This window comes from Carcharodon carcharias, chromosome 34 (genome assembly GCF_017639515.1).
Source record: "Carcharodon carcharias isolate sCarCar2 chromosome 34, sCarCar2.pri, whole genome shotgun sequence".
Classification (NCBI taxonomy): Eukaryota; Metazoa; Chordata; class Chondrichthyes; order Lamniformes; family Lamnidae; genus Carcharodon; species Carcharodon carcharias.
The window spans coordinates 3364975-3383138 of NC_054500.1; positions in this window are offsets into that span (position 1 = coordinate 3364975).

An 18164-nucleotide genomic window follows, 5' to 3' on the forward strand; every position below is an offset into this window, starting at 1 on the left:
AATTGAAGGCCTGTCCCTGTTCTAATGTTTAAATGTCTATAGGCATATTGAATTAAAAGCAATGAAATGAATTTGTATAAAGTACATGTCTAGCTAGGGGTAGAGTATTGAATTCATTGTTGGGCACCCTATCATAGAAAGGACAGTCACCGGGAAAGTTACTGGAGATTCATTAGAACATCAGAAATTAAGTTATTGTTATGAGGAAAGGCTTGATGGAAAATTTTCACTGCAACAGAGAAGATTATGTTGGGGCTAGAAATTTTAAAATCCTGAAATATTTTTATAAAGATAAATTGTGAAGCATTTCCAATGGTTGGGAAATGGACTCATTTAGCACTGAAAAAACAAAGGGCAAGTTTATTGATGTGTTACCCTGGAGCTTAACAGTATGCAGGGACAGTGGGAATGGATGACCACTAGGCAGTCAAAAGGGAACAGGCAGGTAATATAGGAATCCCCCGAGTGCATCCCACTCTCTAACCAGTACTCAGTTCTGAATACTGATGAGACTGATGGTTCACCTGGGGGATGCAGCCAGAGCCAAGTCCATGGCACCACAGATGTCTAGAAGAGCAAAAGTTATAGGTGATTCAATAGAAGAACAGATGGGTGTTTATATGGCCACAGACCTGAATCTAGATGGTGTGTTGCTTCCTTGGCACCAGGGTCAAGGATCACTGAGCACCCTGAGGGGAAAGGGTGAACGTTGGTACCAACGACATAGGCAGAAAGAAGGATGTGGTCATGCAGCTAGAATTCGGGGAGCTAGGTAGAAAATTAGCAATCAGGATCTCAAATGTAGTCATCTCCAGATTACTCACAATGCTTTGCGCAAGTGAGTACAGAAATAGGATAAGACAGATGAATGCATGGCTGGAAAGATGGTGCAGGAGGGAGGGCTTTAGATTCTTGGGACATTGGGACCTTCTCTGGGGGTGATGGGACCTGTACGAGCCAGATGGGTTGCACTTGAACAGAGCCGGGTTTGAGTTTCTTGCAGGCATTTTGCTAGTGCTACTGGGGAGAGTTTAAACTTTAACTAGGCAGGTGTGTGGGAACCAGGAGAAAACGTAAGAGAGGAATACCAAGGTGTACAAAATACTGGGAGAGACAGAAAGCACTAGAATAGGGAATAGCAGTTAATAAGTTGGGTCAGAGTAAGGGAGAATTAATAGTCTAAATCAGGGTCATGGCACATGTATGTTAATGCACAGTATGTCATAAATAAGATTGGTGTGTTACAGGCACAGATTGCCATGTGGAATTATGATATAGCTATAACAGAGACCTGGCTCAAGGAAGGGCAGGATTGGGGGTTAAATATTTCTGGATATAAGATAAAAACAAAGTGCTGGAAAAACTCAGCAGGTCTGGCAACATCTATGACGAGAGAAACAAGTTAACATTTTGAGTACAATATGACACTTCTTCCGAACCCAGCATCCTCAGTATTTTGCTTTTACCTGTATACAAGATGTTCAAGAAAGCTAGGAAAGAAGGGAAAGGGTGACGGTATTGATTAAGGAGAGCATTGCAGTGCTGGAGAAAGAGGATGTCCCAGAGGGGTCAAAGACAGATCGATTTGTTTAGAGCTAAGGAACAAAAGAGGTGCAATTGCATTGCTTAGTGTATTCTATAGGCCACCAACTAGTAGGAAGGATGTACAGGAACAAATTTGCAAGGAAATTGAGAGGTGCAAGAATTATGGAGTAACTATAATGGGGGACTTTATCCGATAATATAGACTGGGATAGTGATAGTATAAAGAGCAGAGAGGGGCAAGTGTTCCAAGAGAGTGTTCAGGAGAATTTTCTACAGCAGTGTGTGTCCAGTTCAACAAGAAAGGAGACACTGCTAGACCTGGTTCTTGGGAATGAGGTGGGCCAAGTAGATCAAGTATCGAAGGAGGACATTGTTATGACCACGTGAGGACAGGTAAAAATTGACTCCCCTGATTTATCACTCCAGGTCTGACTAAGAGTTTAGTTGTGAATTTAGCGAGATGTGCTTTGCCAATACTGCAGGAGTCCCACTATGTACACTTTCAGATTGTAAAGAGTTAATCAGACAGGTTTTCTGAGTTTAAATCAAAGAATGAGAAATTTATTGACCCCACCTCCCAAATTTAAAAAAAAAACTAGGTAAATCATAACCCTCATTCATACGTCACACACATTCCTTGGACCCCACACATATATTAGTCGGATGGTAGAATATGAGGATAGACTTAAAGATTTGTTTTGCTGTTCATGAAGGAAATAGTCAAAGAAATATATGGTTAACTGTCCTTTGGCTGGACTCAATGTGGTGATTCCATGTTGCTGCCATTTTGTTCAGTTGTCTTCCTGGGTGTAGCTGTACAGAGCAGAATTTTCATGTTTTATCGCCGAAAGATCTTGTCACTGTGTCTAAAAGGCTCCCGAAGGACGCGTCATTGAACCTGGGGGCTGCAGTCTTCTTGCCTTTCAATTCCATATCTTCTGTGCAGCAGTCGTGGGCTGGAAGCACTGAGGTGTGCGTGCAGCTGCACTTTAAATATGGCACCTGGCATGAAGAAGTGGCCAGGTGATGGCATGACGGGCGAATGAGAGCACACCTGCCAAGGAAATGGCATTTTCTAGGAATGCATAATTAATACGGTGGGTTTGGGGCTCTCCGCCCCCCCCCCACACACCTTAAACCAGCTTATATTTCAACTCATTCTTGGACTCGAACTCAAGTTCTGTCGAAGGGTCATGAGGATTCGAAACGTCAACTCTTTTCTTCTCCGCCGATGCTGCCAGACCTGCTGAGTTTTTCCAGGTAATTCTGTTTTTGTTCTTTAAAAGCCTTGCTGGCTGTATGTTCCAGAGGAATTTGATTACCATGTCTGCTGTAGGCATTCAAGAGGGAATTTGATGTTTCTTTTCAAATAGATAACCTGCAGGGTTAGGGGGAGAAGGCAGGAGAATGGCACTCGGTGAAATGTTCATTCGGAGAGCCAGTGCAGACACAATGTGCTGAATGGTCCCCTTCTGTGCTGTAACAATTCTGTGAAGTTAGAGGAAAGGTTTTCATAAAGGCATGGAGTGTTTTACCACAAGTGCCTACTGAGGCAGGACCAACGTAATTGAAAAGGGGACTATTTAAAGGAAGAATGTAAGATAATCTGCCGACTGCATTTCTCGTGGTCTTTTGAAGGCTGAATGCTGGTGGATGGTGAGTAAGCAGTCTTAATTTTTTTTCAAAATCTTTTTGTAAAAATCTAATTTTGTTTGTAGTTAGCTTTTAACTGAAATCTAGTGTTTAAATTCTAAAGTTTCCAGCCTAAAGCAGGGTTTTAACAAGGTCTCCACTGAGTGAGCAGTTGGGCTTAGTAAATAAAGAAACAGCTGAAACTGTTCTGTAACTGGGTCAGCCAGCCTTTGGGCAGAATCGTCCCGCATTTGCACTAAGTGAAGGAGCGGGCGGGTAAAATGAGGTTTTACCCACTGGCCGCAATGGCGGCTTTTCACGCCGTATTACCCCAAACCCACCGTATTAATTATGCATTCCTAGAAAATGCCATTTCCTTGGCAGGTGTGCTCTCATTCGCCCGTCATGCCATCACCTGGCCACTTCTTCATGCCAGGTGCCATATTTAAAGTGCAGCTGCACGCACATCTCAGTGCTTCCAGCCCACGACTGCTGCACAGAAGATATGGAATTGAAAGGCAAGAAGACTGCAGCCCCCAGGTTCAATGACGCGTCCTTCGGGAGCCTTTTAGACACAGTGACAGCCCGCCATGACGTCCTCTACGCCTGCTCTAGCCACAGGATGGGCGGCAAGATCACTAATCCGGTTTGGGAGGCAGTGGCAGCATTGGTCAGTGCCAATGCCCTGCAAAAGAGGACAGCCATCCAGTGCCGCAAGAGGATGGATAATGATGATCTGTCCACCAGGGTAGGTCACTCTTCTCATCACTCTCAACTCATACCCTCACAAACCCATCACACATCCACAGGGCCCTCACTCACTGCCAGTTCAAGGGACATCATCATTCACTCTCTGACACACACCATTGTCCCTATCCCGCCCATGGGACTACTCACCACCCTCACATGCCTGGCATTCTCCTTACACTCCATCTCTGTTCATGCAGGACAAGTTGGCACACAAGAGGCAGAGGTCACAGATTGGTGGAGGAATGCCTGAAATTAAGGTCCTGACGGACTTTGAAAACAAAGCCATCCAGCTGGCCAGCGAGGTTTTGGACCGTTCCTGTGCTGACGATGAGGTTGGCTTTATCAAGTGAGGGTCCAGCAGTGCAACATCCATCAGACAACCATGCTGTGAGTGATGTGTCCTGTTTCACAGGCCACTGCCATGCACTAATACAAAGGAAGAAAGTAATTAAAGTAAATTAATTAAATAACATCAGTTAGAATGGCAGGACAGGTGTTATGTTGCATTTGTGAAATGTGGGAGCTTTTGGATGCCAAGGCGATCCATGACAAACACGCCTGCAAAAAGTGTAAGCAGCTTGAGGAACTCCGGATCAGGATTATTCATCTGGAAGCTGAAATGCAGACACTGCGCAACATAAGGGAGGAGGAGAAATACCTGGATACTTTTGTTCCAGAAGACAGTCACACCTCTTAGAAGAGGGTCGTCTGTTTTGGTCAGCAGTAATGGACAGGAGGCTGTGACTGTCAATGAGGCAGGTAATGGGACCGAGCAGACAGTGGTGGAGCAGCCTCAAGCTTTGCAATTGTCAAACAGGTTTGAGGTGCTCACAACCTGTGTGGATGAAAAAAAAGTCTGCAAGGTGGATGAGCTGGCTGGTCATGGCACTGTGGTACAGGAAGCCATTCAAGCTGGGGGAGCAAAAAGGAATGTAGTGGTAGTAGGGGATGGTGTAGTGAGGGGGATTGACACTGTTCTCTGCAGCAAAGATCAAGAGTCCAGGTAGTTATGTTGCCTGCTTGGTGCCAGGGTTCAGGACATCTGCTCAGGGGCTGGAGAGGAACTGGGAGGGGAAGGATCCAGTTGTTGTGGTCCATGCAGGTACCAATGACATTGGTAGAACTAGGAAAGAGGTTCTGCAAAGTCAGTATGAGGAGCTAGGGTCCAAATTAAGAAGCAGAACCTCAAAGGTAATAATCTCTGGATTGTTACCTGAGCCACATGCAAATTGCTATAGGGCAAATAAGATTAGAGAAACGAATGCATGGCTCAAAGACTGGTGTGGGAGAAGTGGGTTCCGGCTTGTGGGGCACTGGCATCAGTACTGCGGAAAGTGGGGGCTGTACTGTTGGACGGTTTACACCTGAACAATGCTGGTACGAGTATCCTCGCAAAACGCATAACTAGGGAAGTAGAAAGGACTTTAAACTAAACCAAGAGGGGTGAGGGATCAAGCTTGGGTACAGGTAGCAATTCAAGGGATAGAGTCAAGACAGGAGAGCAAAATCGTAATATGAGAAATGAGGGTCAGAGAATGGCAGGAAAGGACAGAGAGAAAAAAAGCTAAGGATACATAAACAGCAAGACTAGATATTACAAAGGTAACAAAAAGACGAAACTGAAGGCTCTATCTGAATGCACGTAGCATTACTAACGAAGTAAATGAATTGATGGCCCACATGTAACTAAATAAATATGATCTGATAGCAATTACGGAGATGTAGCTACAGGATTACAAGGTTTGGGTCCTTAATATTGAGGGGTACATGACATTCAAGAATAGGAAGCTAGGTAAAGGTGGAGGGGTAGCACTGTTAATGAAAAAGGGCACTGGTGCAATAGTTAGAGATGACCTAGGAGATCAGGATATAGAATCCGTTTGTGTGGAGATGAGGAATAGTAGGGGAGAAAAGTCATTAGTGGGAGTGGTCTACAGGCCTCCTAACAGCAGCCACAGTGTAGGACAAAGCATTTAAGAAAAAATATTGTGTGCTTGTGATAAAGGGACGGCAATAATCATGGGTGATTTTAATCTACACACAAACTGGAAAAATCAGATTGGCAGTGGTAACCTGGATGAGGAGTTCTTAGATTGCTTTCAAGATAGTTTCTTAGAGCAGCAGGTTCTGGAACCAACCAGAGAGCAGCTTATATTAGACTTGGTATTGTGTAACGTACAGGATTAATTAATGACCTCAGAGTAAAGGCACTACTAGGTACCAGCAACCACAATATGATTGAATTTTATATCCAGTTTGAAAGGGAGAAGAGTGGGTCTAAACTTAGTATCTTAAACTTAAATAAGGGCAACTATGTGGTGATGAAAGCTGAGCTAGCTGAAGTGAACTGGGAAACTAGGCTAAAGGATAGATCAATAAAGAAGCAGTGGCAGACACTTAAGGGGATATTTCAGAGTATTCAGAATAAGTACATTCCTATTATAAAGAAAAATTCTAAGGGAGAAACCACCATCGTAGTTAAGGAAAGCATCAAGCTTAAGGAAAAAGCATACAACTCCGCAAAGATGAGTGGCAGGACAGATGATTGGACAGAATATAAAGAATGGCAGAGAATGGCTAAAAGGTTAATCAGGAGAAAGAAATTAGAATATGAGAGAAAGCTAGCTAGAAATGTAAAAACAGATGGCAAGAGTTTCTACAGGTACTTAAAAAGTTAAAGAGTAAGTAAAGTTGGTTCTCTAGAGAGTGACAATGGAGAGTTAATAGTAGATAATAAGGAAATGACGGAAGAAGTGAACAAATATTTTGCTTCTGTATTCACTATAGAGGATACAAAAACATTCCAGTAATAGCTATAAATCAGGAGGTCAATGGGAGAAAAGAAATTGGTGGAATTGAAATCACCAGGGAAATGGTACAGAGCAAATTGATGGAGCTGCAGGCTGGCAAGTCTCCAGGTTCTGATGGACTACATGCTAAGGTCTTAAAAGAGGTAGTTTTCCAAAATTTGCTAGATTCTGGAAAGGTTCCATTAGATTGGAAAGTAGCAAATATAACCCCTCTATTCAAGAACAGAGGGAGGCAGAAAACAGGAAACTATAGACCAGTTAGCTTGACGTCTGTTGTGGGGAAGTTATTAGAATCGATCATTAAGGAGATTATAGCTGGGCACTTAGAAGAGCTCAAGGCAATCGGGAAGAGTCAGCATGGTTTTGTGAAAGGAGAATCATGTTTAACCAATTTTATTTAAGTTTTTTGAAGGAGTAAGATGCGCAGTGGATAAAGGGGTGCCTATAAATGCACTGTACTTGGTTTCCAGAAGGCATTTGATAAGGTGTCACATCAAAGATTATTACAGAAAATAAAAACGCATGGTGTCAGGGTAACATATTAGCATGGATAGAAGAATGGCTGGCTGACAGAAAGCAGAGAGTATATATAAATGGGTCTTTTTCTGATTGGCAGGATTTGACGAGTGGAGTCCCACATGGGTCTGTACTGGGGCCTCAACCTTTTACGATTTACATCAATGACTTGGATGAGGGGAGTGAAGACATGGTAGCTAAATTTGCAGATGACACAAAGATAGGAAAGGTAGGAAAAAGGAGGTTGCAGATGGATATAGATAGGCTGAGTGAGTGGGCAAAGATCTGGCAAATGGAGTATGTGGGCAAATGTGATGTTCACTTTGGCAGGGAGAACAAAAAAGGAGAGTATTACTTAACTGGAAAATGGCTGCATAATTCTGAGGTGCAGAGGGATCCATATGTTCTAGTACATGAGTCACAAAAAGTTAGTATGCAGGTCCAGCAAGTAATTAAGAAGGCTAATGGAATACTATCCATTATTACGAGAGGGATTGAACATAAAAATAAGGATGTTATGCTTCAGATATACAGGGCTTTGGTGACATCGCGCCTCAAATACTGTGTGCAGTTTTGGTCTCCTTATTTAAGGAAGGATGTGAATGCATTGCAGGCAGTCCAAAGGATGTTTACTAAATTGATACCTGGAATGAGTGGATTGTCTTATGAGGAAAGGTTGGACAGGCTGGGCATATTTCCTGGAGTTTAAAAGAGTGAAGGGTTATTTGATTGACGTGTACAAGATCCTGAACGGCCTTAACAAGGTGGACGTGGAAAGGATGTTTCCTCTTGTCGGTAAGTCCAGAACTAGGGGGCACTGTTTTAAAATTAGGGGTCACCCTTTTGGAACAGAAGTGGTCAGAATTTTTTTCTGAGGGTTGTGTGACTTTGGAACTCTCTGCCTCCGAAGGTGGTGGAGGCGGGGTCATTGAATATTTTTAAGGCAGAGGTAGATAGATTCTTGTTAGGCAAGGGAATCAAAGGTTATTGGGGTTAGATGGGAATGTGAAAATCGACAAGTGAGAAGATCAGCCACGATCCTATTGAATGGCAGCGCAGGCTCGAGGGACCGAATGATCTACTCCTGTTCCCATTTCTTATGTTCTAAAATGTTCTTAATTACCTCCTTGTTTTCACAGGCACATCTAAGAAACTGTCGAGACTCCACAACCCAGGGCCTCCAATCAAGCCCCTAGGGAAGCTCAGAAGAGGAATCTGCTGAAACACTCCCTGAAGACCCGTCACATCGCTCACCCACACACTCCACTCAGCGCAGAGACACACACCTTGGTGAGACCTAGCTTTAGAGTAGCCTCGGGATCACATTCTGGTGAGCACATCGCACTTTCTGATCCACAGCAGGTGGTGGCAGGGACTTCCCAGATGTCCAGCACTCGGAGGACTACTGGAGGCCAGAAATTTGCTGAGTCCAAGTCAGGTGATGCGTCTCTGGACTCGGTCATGTCATAGTTGCTAGCGCTGCAAAGGCAAGCTTGGGAGTACCAGGAAGCTGCACTCCTCAGATTGTAAGGCATAATGGAGGTGTCCATCCGCCTTCAGGTTGAAGTGATAGCGCTGGCATGCTAATGCACCGAGGTCAATGCTGGTAGGATGGCAGCCGCCATGGAGACCTTGGTCCATACATCACTCCTGCACTGCTGTTCGGGCTGAAGTCCATCGTCGATGCCATAGTTGGCTTCCAACAATGTGTATGTGAGATGGGTGCAGGGCAGCTTGATCTCACTCCAGCTACCTCTTCTCCTCAAGGAGTCAGCCTGGGGCCCTCGGGCACCTATAGGGAGGAGGATCAGCAGGTGCACACCCCATCCCCCCAACCCCCGGGGCCATCTATCCAGGTGACTCTGGGAGTGTCCAGCCCATCTGAATCTCCTCTTCCTGTGACCTCAGCAGCTCCAGTGCCACAGGCCAAGGAGGGTGCCATTGCCACACAGGAGGACCCTGAAAGCAAGCCGGGGCCCCCCCAGGTCTCAGCCCTTCAGAGGATGCCTGCCTAGGTCGTCACAGAAAGGGTGTAGCAGTCAGCAGGCTGCCTCCACCTCCGCTGTGGATGTCCGGAGAGCACCAAGACATAGCGGCAGGGTTAGGCAAGTTAAGAAGATGTAGTTGCACAGCCTGCGCACGGGTGTGAATTCACAGATGCAATGTGAGGATCTACGGTTTCTTCTCACTGCATGTCGTCGTCATCCTCCACAAATCTAGCAGTTCTGAGGGCCTCCTGAGCACACCTGCCTCGTCGCTGTCATCATCCCCTTTGAGGATCTGCTCACCCTCATCCTTGTCGACATCCTCCTCAGCAGAGGACACCTCCATCTTCTCCTCAGCTAGTGAATGGAAGCCCTTGTGGTTGACATAGTTACCCCTGGTTGTGACGGAGATCCGAGTGCAACATAAGTGCACCCTGCACCTGTGGGAAACCTGAGTTCTGAGCAAATCCAATCATTCTTGCATCCTGCGCCCTTGTGAAGATGGCATCCGTGACCTCATGGATGCATTTGTGGATGGAGACATGTAATATCCCACAGAGGTCACCTGTGGAACCCTAAAAGGAGCCACTGGCGTAAAAATTGAGCACCGTTGTCACTTTCATGGCCACTGGCTGTGGATGCCCTCCATGTCCCCTTGGCACCAAATCCTACAGTAGCTGGCAGATGTGACTGACCCTAGACATGCACAGTCTTCGGCAACACTAGTTCTAGGTCATCTACAGGAATGAAAGGCAGTATCTATAGACCCTGGGTCTAGCTAGATGCCAACCAACGACGGCTCTTCAGCGGTGTATGCGGGGACCTCAGCTGCCCCTTCTTCCTGAGGGTGCTGCTCCTCCTTCGACGCATCCAGGCACCTCTGTTGTTCTCTTCTCCATCGCTTCAGCTTTCTTTAAGCCACAAGGTATACAGCTAGTTCAGCAGGCTCCATGGTCCTGATGTTGTACCCCTGCAAGATGAAAGAGAGACATGCGGGTTAGCTTGGGTATACCAAGAACCTGTCTTGGTAAAGTCTAAAGGCCCCTTAATGCATCCTGGAGAGTGCTGGCCACCACTTAGATGGCCAGAGATTAGTGCACTGCATGGCTGCCTGAAACCCCACCCACCTCCGCCCCATTCCACCTGACCAATTGGCGGTAACTTTGCCCATTGGACTGCATGCTATGCTCTCAGCTCAGGTGCAGGCATTCTCCTAACCCACGCTGCCAGGCTGCACTGTTAGCTTGAACCATAGGGAGACTGGTCCAAACTGAGATGATGACATTACAAGGGGCTGTGAGCGACTCCATCAGTGACTGCTCCACGGCCAGCTTTAGCAAGGAGATTGTACAACGTGTCTAGTAGTCCAACTGTTCTGCAATCGACTAAAATGCTCATTAGTTCGCAATCTGTGCCCAAGGGGCAAAAAGCTTTGGAGCACTTTGTGGCTCTTGCATGCCTCTGCATTGCCTGAGTGGGCAGGTAAGCTAGAGGGCCGATTCCACGCATGTGAATGTGGCTGCGTCTGAACTGACTCAGCTGCAGAGGAATTATCACTCTATACAAGGTTTCCATAATGTGTGGGGGCCTCCCTCCCCCCCGCCAACCTCGCACGTGCTTGTGCACTACCTTCAACCGCAGGGCAGCCCTTGCCCGCAACCCCAAGTTGCCTCAACCGCAGGGCAGCGCTTGCCCCCATGCCTCCAATGCACCTCAACCTTGAACTCCAACCCCGGCGAGCACTCCACAACTTTACTGCGTATTCACCTCCAAGTTCCCCTCAAAGTACAGCCTGCCAAGTGCACGACTCATATATGCTCTTGCAAAACACGTTGGCTTGCAATCATGTTGACATGGGCGGACAATCCAGCGGGTGGGGGGATGATTCCAGCAGGCTGGCCTTATAATGATATGCAGATGTAGTACAACGACATTCCTGATGTCCGATGACAGCAAAGGTGACCCACTACTAACTGGCTGAGCGGATATCCGCAAACTGGCAAAACCGATTTTTTGGCCTTCTCGTCGTTTTGTCCGCTCACGCTGCCAAGCATGCCTGACGCCAGCTGGCATGGACAATTCCACCTTTTGTCTGAGGAGCATATAAAGCCAGCCAACTTAGTGTGACTTAGCACTTGAGTTTGTTATTTGTTCACGGGATGTGGGGTTCACTGGCTGAACAAGCATTTATTGCCCTTCCCTAGTTGTCCTTGAGAAGACCATAAGACATAGGAGCAGAAATTAGGCCATTCGGTCCATCGAGTCTGCTCCGCCATTCAATCATGGCTGATAAGTTTCTCAACCCCATTCTCCCGCCTTCTCCCCATAACCTTTGATCCCCTTACCAATCAAGAACCTATCTATCTCGGTCTTAAATACACTCAATGACCTGGCCTCCACAGCCTTCTGTGGCAATGAATTCCATAGATCCACCACTCACTGGCTAAAGAAGTTTCTCCTCATCTCTGTTCTAAAAGGTCTTCCCTGTACTCTGAGGCTGTGCCCTCAGGTCCTAGTCTCTCCTACTAATGGAAATATCTTCCCCACGTCCACTCTATCCAGGCCTTTCAGTATTCTGTAAGTTTCAATCAGATCCCCCCTCATCCTTCTAAACTCCATCGAATATAGACCCAGAGTCCTCAAACGTTCCTCATATGTTAAACCTTTCGTTCCTGGGATCGTTCTCGAGAAACTCCTCTGGACCCTCTCCAGGGCCAGCACATCCTCCCTGAGATATGGGGCCCAAAATTGCTCACAATATTCTAAATGTGTTCTGATCAGAGCCTTATAAAGCCTCAGCAGCACAACTCTGCTTTTATATTCTAGTCTTCTCGAAATGCCAACATTGCATTTGCCTTCCTAACTATCAACTCAGCCTGCAAGTTAACCTTAAGAGAATCCTAGACTAGGACTCCCAAGTCCCTTTGCACTCCAGATTTCTGAATTCTCTCCCCATTTAGAGAATAGTCTATGCTTCTATTCTTCCTACCAAAGTGAATGACCTCACACTTCCCCACAACAAAAACAGAATTACCTGGAAAAACTCAGCAGGTCTGGCAGCATCGGTGGAGAAGAAAAGAGTTGACGTTTCGAGTCCTCATGACCCTTCGACAGAACTTGAGTCCAAGAAAGGGGTGAAATATAAGCTGGTTTAAGGTGTGTTGGGGGCGGGGGAGGGGGGGGGAGAGAGAGAAGTGGAGGGGGTTGGTGTGATTGTAGGGACAAACAAGCAGTAATAGAAGCAGATCATCAAAAGATGTCACAAACAACAGAACAAAAGAACACAGGTATTAAAGTTGGTGATATTATCTAAACGAATGTGCTAATTAAGAATGGATGGTAGGGCACTCAAGGTATAGCTCTAGTGGGGGTGGGGGGAGCATAAAAGATTTAAAAATATTTTAAAATAATGGAAATAGGTTGGAAAAGAAAAATCTATATAATTTATTGGAAAAAACAAAAGGAAGGGGGAAACAGAAAGGGGGTGGGGATGGAGGAGGGAGCTCAAGACCTAAAGTTGTTGAATTCAATATTCAGTCCGGAAGGCTGTAAAGTGCCTAGTCGGAAGATGAGGTGTTGTTCCTCCAGTTTGCGTTGGACTTCACTGGAACAATGCAACAAGCCAAGGACAGACATGTAGGCAAGAGAGCAGGGTGGAGTGTTAAAATGGCAAGCGACAGGGAGGTTTGGGTCATTCTTGCGGACAGACCGCAGGTGTTCTGCAAAGCGGTCGCCCAAACACTCCTTTCAAGTGAAGCAGCATTTCGCTTGCATTTCCCCCAACTTAGTCTACTGCATTTGTTGCTCCCAATGCGGTTTCCTCTACATTGGAGAGACCAAACGCAGACTGGGTGACCGCTTTGTTGTTTGTGACATCTTTTGATGATCTGCTTCTATTACTGCTTGTTTGTCCCTACAACCACACCAACCCCCTCCACTTCTCTTTCTCTCTCTCTCCCCCCCCAAAACACACCTTAAACCAGCTTATATTTCACCCCTTTCTTGGACTCACTCAAGTTCTGTCGAAGGGTCATGAGGACTCGAAACGTCAACTCTTCTTCTCCGCCGATGCTGCCAGACCTGCTGAGTTTTTCCAGGTAATTCTGTTTTTGTTTTGGATTTCCAGCATCCACAGTTTTTTTGTTTTTATCACACTTCCCCACGTGGTATTTCACTGCCACTTCTTTGCCCATTCTCCTAACCTGCCCAAATCCTTCTGCAGCCTTCCCGCCTCCTCAATACTACCTGTCCCTCCACCTATCTTTGTATCATCGGCAAACTTAGCCAGAATGCCCTCAGTTCCTTCATCTAGATCATTAATGTATAAAGTGGAGAGGTCCCAACACTGACCCCTGGGGAACTCCACTAGTCACCGGCCGCCATCCTGAGAAGGACTCCCTTATCCCCACTTTCTGCCTCCTGCCAGACAGCCAATCTTCTATCCATGCTAGTACCTTGCCTCTAACACCATGGACTCTTATCTTACTGAGCAGCCTCCTGTGCAACACCTTGTCAAAGGCCTTCTGGAAGTCCAAGTAGATAACATCCGTTGAGTCTCCATTGTCTAACCTACTCATTACCTCCTCAAAGAATTCTAACAGATTTGTCAGGCATGACCTCACCTTGATGAAACCATGCTGACTTTGCCCGATTTTTACCATGCACTTCCAAGTATTCTGAAATCTCATCCTTAATAATGGACTCTAAAATCTTACCAATGACCGAGGTCAGGCTAATCGGCCTGTAATTTCCCGTCTTTTGCCTCACTCCCTTCTTAAATAGGGGGGTTACATTAGCGATTTTCCAGTCCTCTGGGACCCTCCCTGACTCGAGTGATTCCTGAAAGATCACCACTAACTCCTCCACTATCTCTTCAGCTATCTCCTTCAGAACTCTGGGGTGTAATCCATCTGGTCCAGGTGATTTATCCACCTTCAGACCTTTCAGTTTTCCTAGCACCTTCTGCTTGGTAATGGCCACCATACTCACCGCTGCTCCCCGACTCTCTTGAACTTTGGGGATGTTACTCGTGTCTTCAACCGTGAAGACTGACACAAAGTACCTATTCAATTCCTCCCCAATTTCTTTGTTCCCCAATACTACTTCTCCAGCGTCATTTTCCAGCGGCCCAATGTCCTCTTTTGCCTCTCTCTTACCCTTTATATATCTTAAAAAAAACTCTTGCAATCTTCTTTTATATTACTGGCTAGTTTACCCTCATATTTAATCTTCTCCCTCCTTATTTCTTTTTTAGTTGTCCTCTGTTGGTCTTTGTAGGCTTCCCAATCCCCTGGTTTCCCACAGCTCTTTGCCACATTGTATGCTTTCTCTTTAGCTTTTATGCTGTTCCTGACTTCCCTTGTCAGTCATGGTTGCCTCGTCCTCCCTTTGGTATGCTTCTTCTTCCTAGGGATGAATTTTTGCTGTGTCTCCCAAATTACTCCCAGAAACTCATGCCATTGCTGTTCCTCTGTCCTTCCTGCTAGGCTAATCTCCCAATCAATTCTGGCCAGCTCCTCCCTCATGCCTCTGTAGTTGCCTTTATTGAACTGTAATACCGTTACATCTGATTCCAGCTTTTTCCTTTCAAATTGCAGGGTAAATTCTATCATATTATGGTCACTTCCTCCTAAGGGTTCCTTCACCTTAAGCTCCCTTATCAAATCTGCCTCATTACACATCACTAAATCTAGAATTGCCTGTTCCCTAGTGGGCTCCACCACAAGCTGCTCCAAAAAGCCATCTCGTAGACATTCCACAAATTCCTTTTCTTGGAACTACCAACCTGATTTTCCCAGTCTACATGCCTTTTCTCTCTCCTGGTGTATCTTGTGCCCGATATCCTGACTACTGTTCAGATGCCTGTACATAACTCCCATTATGGTTTTTTTTTACCTTTGCAGTTCCTCAACTCTACCCACACAGATTCTACATCATCTGACCCTACGTCATTTCTTGCTATCCATTTAATTTAATTTCTTACTAACAAAGCAACCCCACCCCCTCTGCCAACTTGCCTATCTTTTCGATAGGATGTATATCCTTGGATATTTAGCTCCCAGTCCTGATCCCCTTGCAGCCATGTCTCCATGATGCCCGCTACATCATACCTGCCAATTTCAATCTGCGCCACAAGCTCATTTATCTTATTTCGTATACTGCGTGCATTCAGATATAACACCTTCAGTCCTGTATTTCCTGTCCCCTATCTCATTGTCGTCCCTTTATCTGATGTGCTTGAAGTTAGATTCCTAGCCCTTTCCAAACACTCTGTCCTATTTTGTGTTCTGGGGACTTTAATAGCCTCTCCTGGGCTCTCCTTTCTTTTCAGTTTCTTCATAATTTTCCATGAAGTTGTATCCCCCCACCCCCCGCCACATACTAACCTGCTGCTTTGTTTCCCATTAGCCATACTTCTTGGAGTTTTACCCTTCCCTGCCCACCCCCCCACCCCCCCCCGGCCACACTTTCTAGTTTAAAGTCCTGTTGACCACCCTATTTACCCTTTTAGCTAGAACATTGGTCCCAGATCGGTTCAGGGTGATGCTGAGTTGCCACCTTGAACTGCTGCAGTAGGTACACCCACAGTGCTGTTAGGGAGGGAGTTCCAGGAACTTGACCCAGTGACAGTGAAGGAACAGCAATATATTTCCAAGTCAGGATGGTGAGTGGCTTGGAAGGTAACTTCCAGGTGGAGGTATTCCCATCTGTCTGCTGCCCTTGTCCTTCTAGGTGGTAGTGGTCGTGGGTTTGGAAGGTGCTTCCTAAGGAGCCTTGGCGAATTCCTGCAGTGCATATTGTAAATGGTACACACTCTTGCTACTGTGCATCAGTGGTGGAGGGAGTGACTGTTTGTGGATTTGGTGCCAGTCAAGCAGGTTGCTTTGCAATGGACAGTGTCCAGCTTCTTCAGTGTTGTAGCAGCTGCACTCATCCAGGCAAGTGGGGTGTATTCCACACTGACTGGTGCCTTGTAGATGGTGGACAGGCTTTGGGGAGTCAGGAGGCGAGTTATTTGTTGCACAATTCCTAGCCTCCGACTTCTCTTGCAGCCATATATGGCTAGTCCAGTTCAGTTTCTGGTCAATGGTAGCCCCCAGGGTGTTGATAGTGGGCGATTCAGTGATGGTAATGCCATTAAACATCAAGGAGCGATGGTTGGATTCTCTCTTGTTGGAGATGGTCATTGCCTGGCACTTGTGTGGCGCAAATGTTACTTGCCACTTGTCAGCCTAATATTGTCCAGGTCTTGCTGCATTTGGACGTGGACTGCTTCAGTATCTGATGAGTCATGAATAGTGCTGAACGTTGTGCAATCATCAGCGAACATCCCCACTTCTGACCTTTTGATGGAAGGAAGGTCATTGACGAAGCAGCTGAAGATGGTTGGGCCTCGGACACTACCCTGAGGAACTCCTGCAGTGATGTCCTGGAGATGACTGACCTCCAAGAACCACAACCAACTTCCTTTGTGCTAGGTATGACTCCAAACAGTGGAGTGTGTTCCCCCTGATTCCCATTGACTCCAATTTTGCTAGGGCTCCTTGAAACCACATTTGGTCAAATGCTGCCTTGACGTCAAGGGCAGTCATTCTCACCTCACCTCGGGAGTTCAGCTGTTTTGTCCACGTTTGAACTTGACTGTAACAAGATCAGGAGCTGAGTGGCCCTGGTGGAACCCAAACTGGGCATCAGTGAGTAGGTTATTGCTAAGCAAATGCCACTTGATAGCATTGTCGATGACCCCTTCCATTACTTTCCATCATCAGTAAAGTAGACTGATGGGGCGGTAATTGGCCAGATTGGATTTGTCCTGCTTTTTGTGTACGACTTAGAATAGAGTGCTGGGAGTTGGGTGATTAAGGGAGTTGGGGGAGGAAGGGGAAAAGGTGCTCCTTTGTTTTTGCTTTTGGCATTTGATAGTGCGAGAGGAGAAGATGCTTTAAAGAACAAGGAGATCCAGGCCCAAGACCAGAGCGGGACTGGGAGCCAGTGCAAAAGGAACAGTGACCTTGGTAAGTAGGACCAGATGAGTAATTCTCCTGTCCACTCTTTAAAGTAAAAATTGGTCTTTAGTTTAGATTAAGTAGCGTTTAAGGTATAAGAATTAAAATCCTGAGTAAATATTTAATATTCCTTAAACTAGAGGAAGTAAAAGTAAAGGAGTAATTTAAGGGTAAGTCATGGCAGGGCAGTTCAGCCACATGGAATGCCCCTCCTGTGTGATGTGGGAAGTCAGGGACACTTCCAGTTTCCAGGGCGACTACATGTGCAGGAAGTGTCTCCAGCTGCAGCTCCTTGAAATCTGCATTTCGGAGCTGGAGCTGTGGCTGGAGTCTCTGTGGAGCATCTACAAGAGTGAGAACTGTTTGGATAGCACATACAGTGAGGCGGTCACCCCGCAGGTAAAGAGTGCACAGGCAGAAATGGAATGGGTGACCGCCGGAGAGAGTAAAAGCACTGGGCCATTAAGGTATAAGAATTAAAATCCTGAGTAAATATTTAATATTCCTTAAACTAGAGGAAGTAAAAGTAAAGGAGTAATTTAAGGGCAAGTCATGGCAGGGCAGTTCAGCCACATGGAATGCCCCTCCTGTGTGATGTGCAAAGTCAGGGACACTTCCAGTTTCCAGGGCGACTACATAATCCCCTGGGTCTATCTCCCTCTCTAAAAGATTTTCTGTTTTGGATACTGCTGGGGGAGATTGTTTGTTTGTTTCTTTCTTTATTGGGGAATGCAGCAAGAGCTAAGTCTATGGCACCACGAGTGGCTCAGCTGCACAGGGAGGGAGAAAAACAGTGGGAGAGCAATAGTGATAGGGGGTTCTATTGTAAGGGGTACAGATAGGCATTTCTGCAACCGCAGACGTGACACCAGGATGGTATGTTGCCTCCCTGGTGCCAGGGTCAGGATGTCACTGAGCGG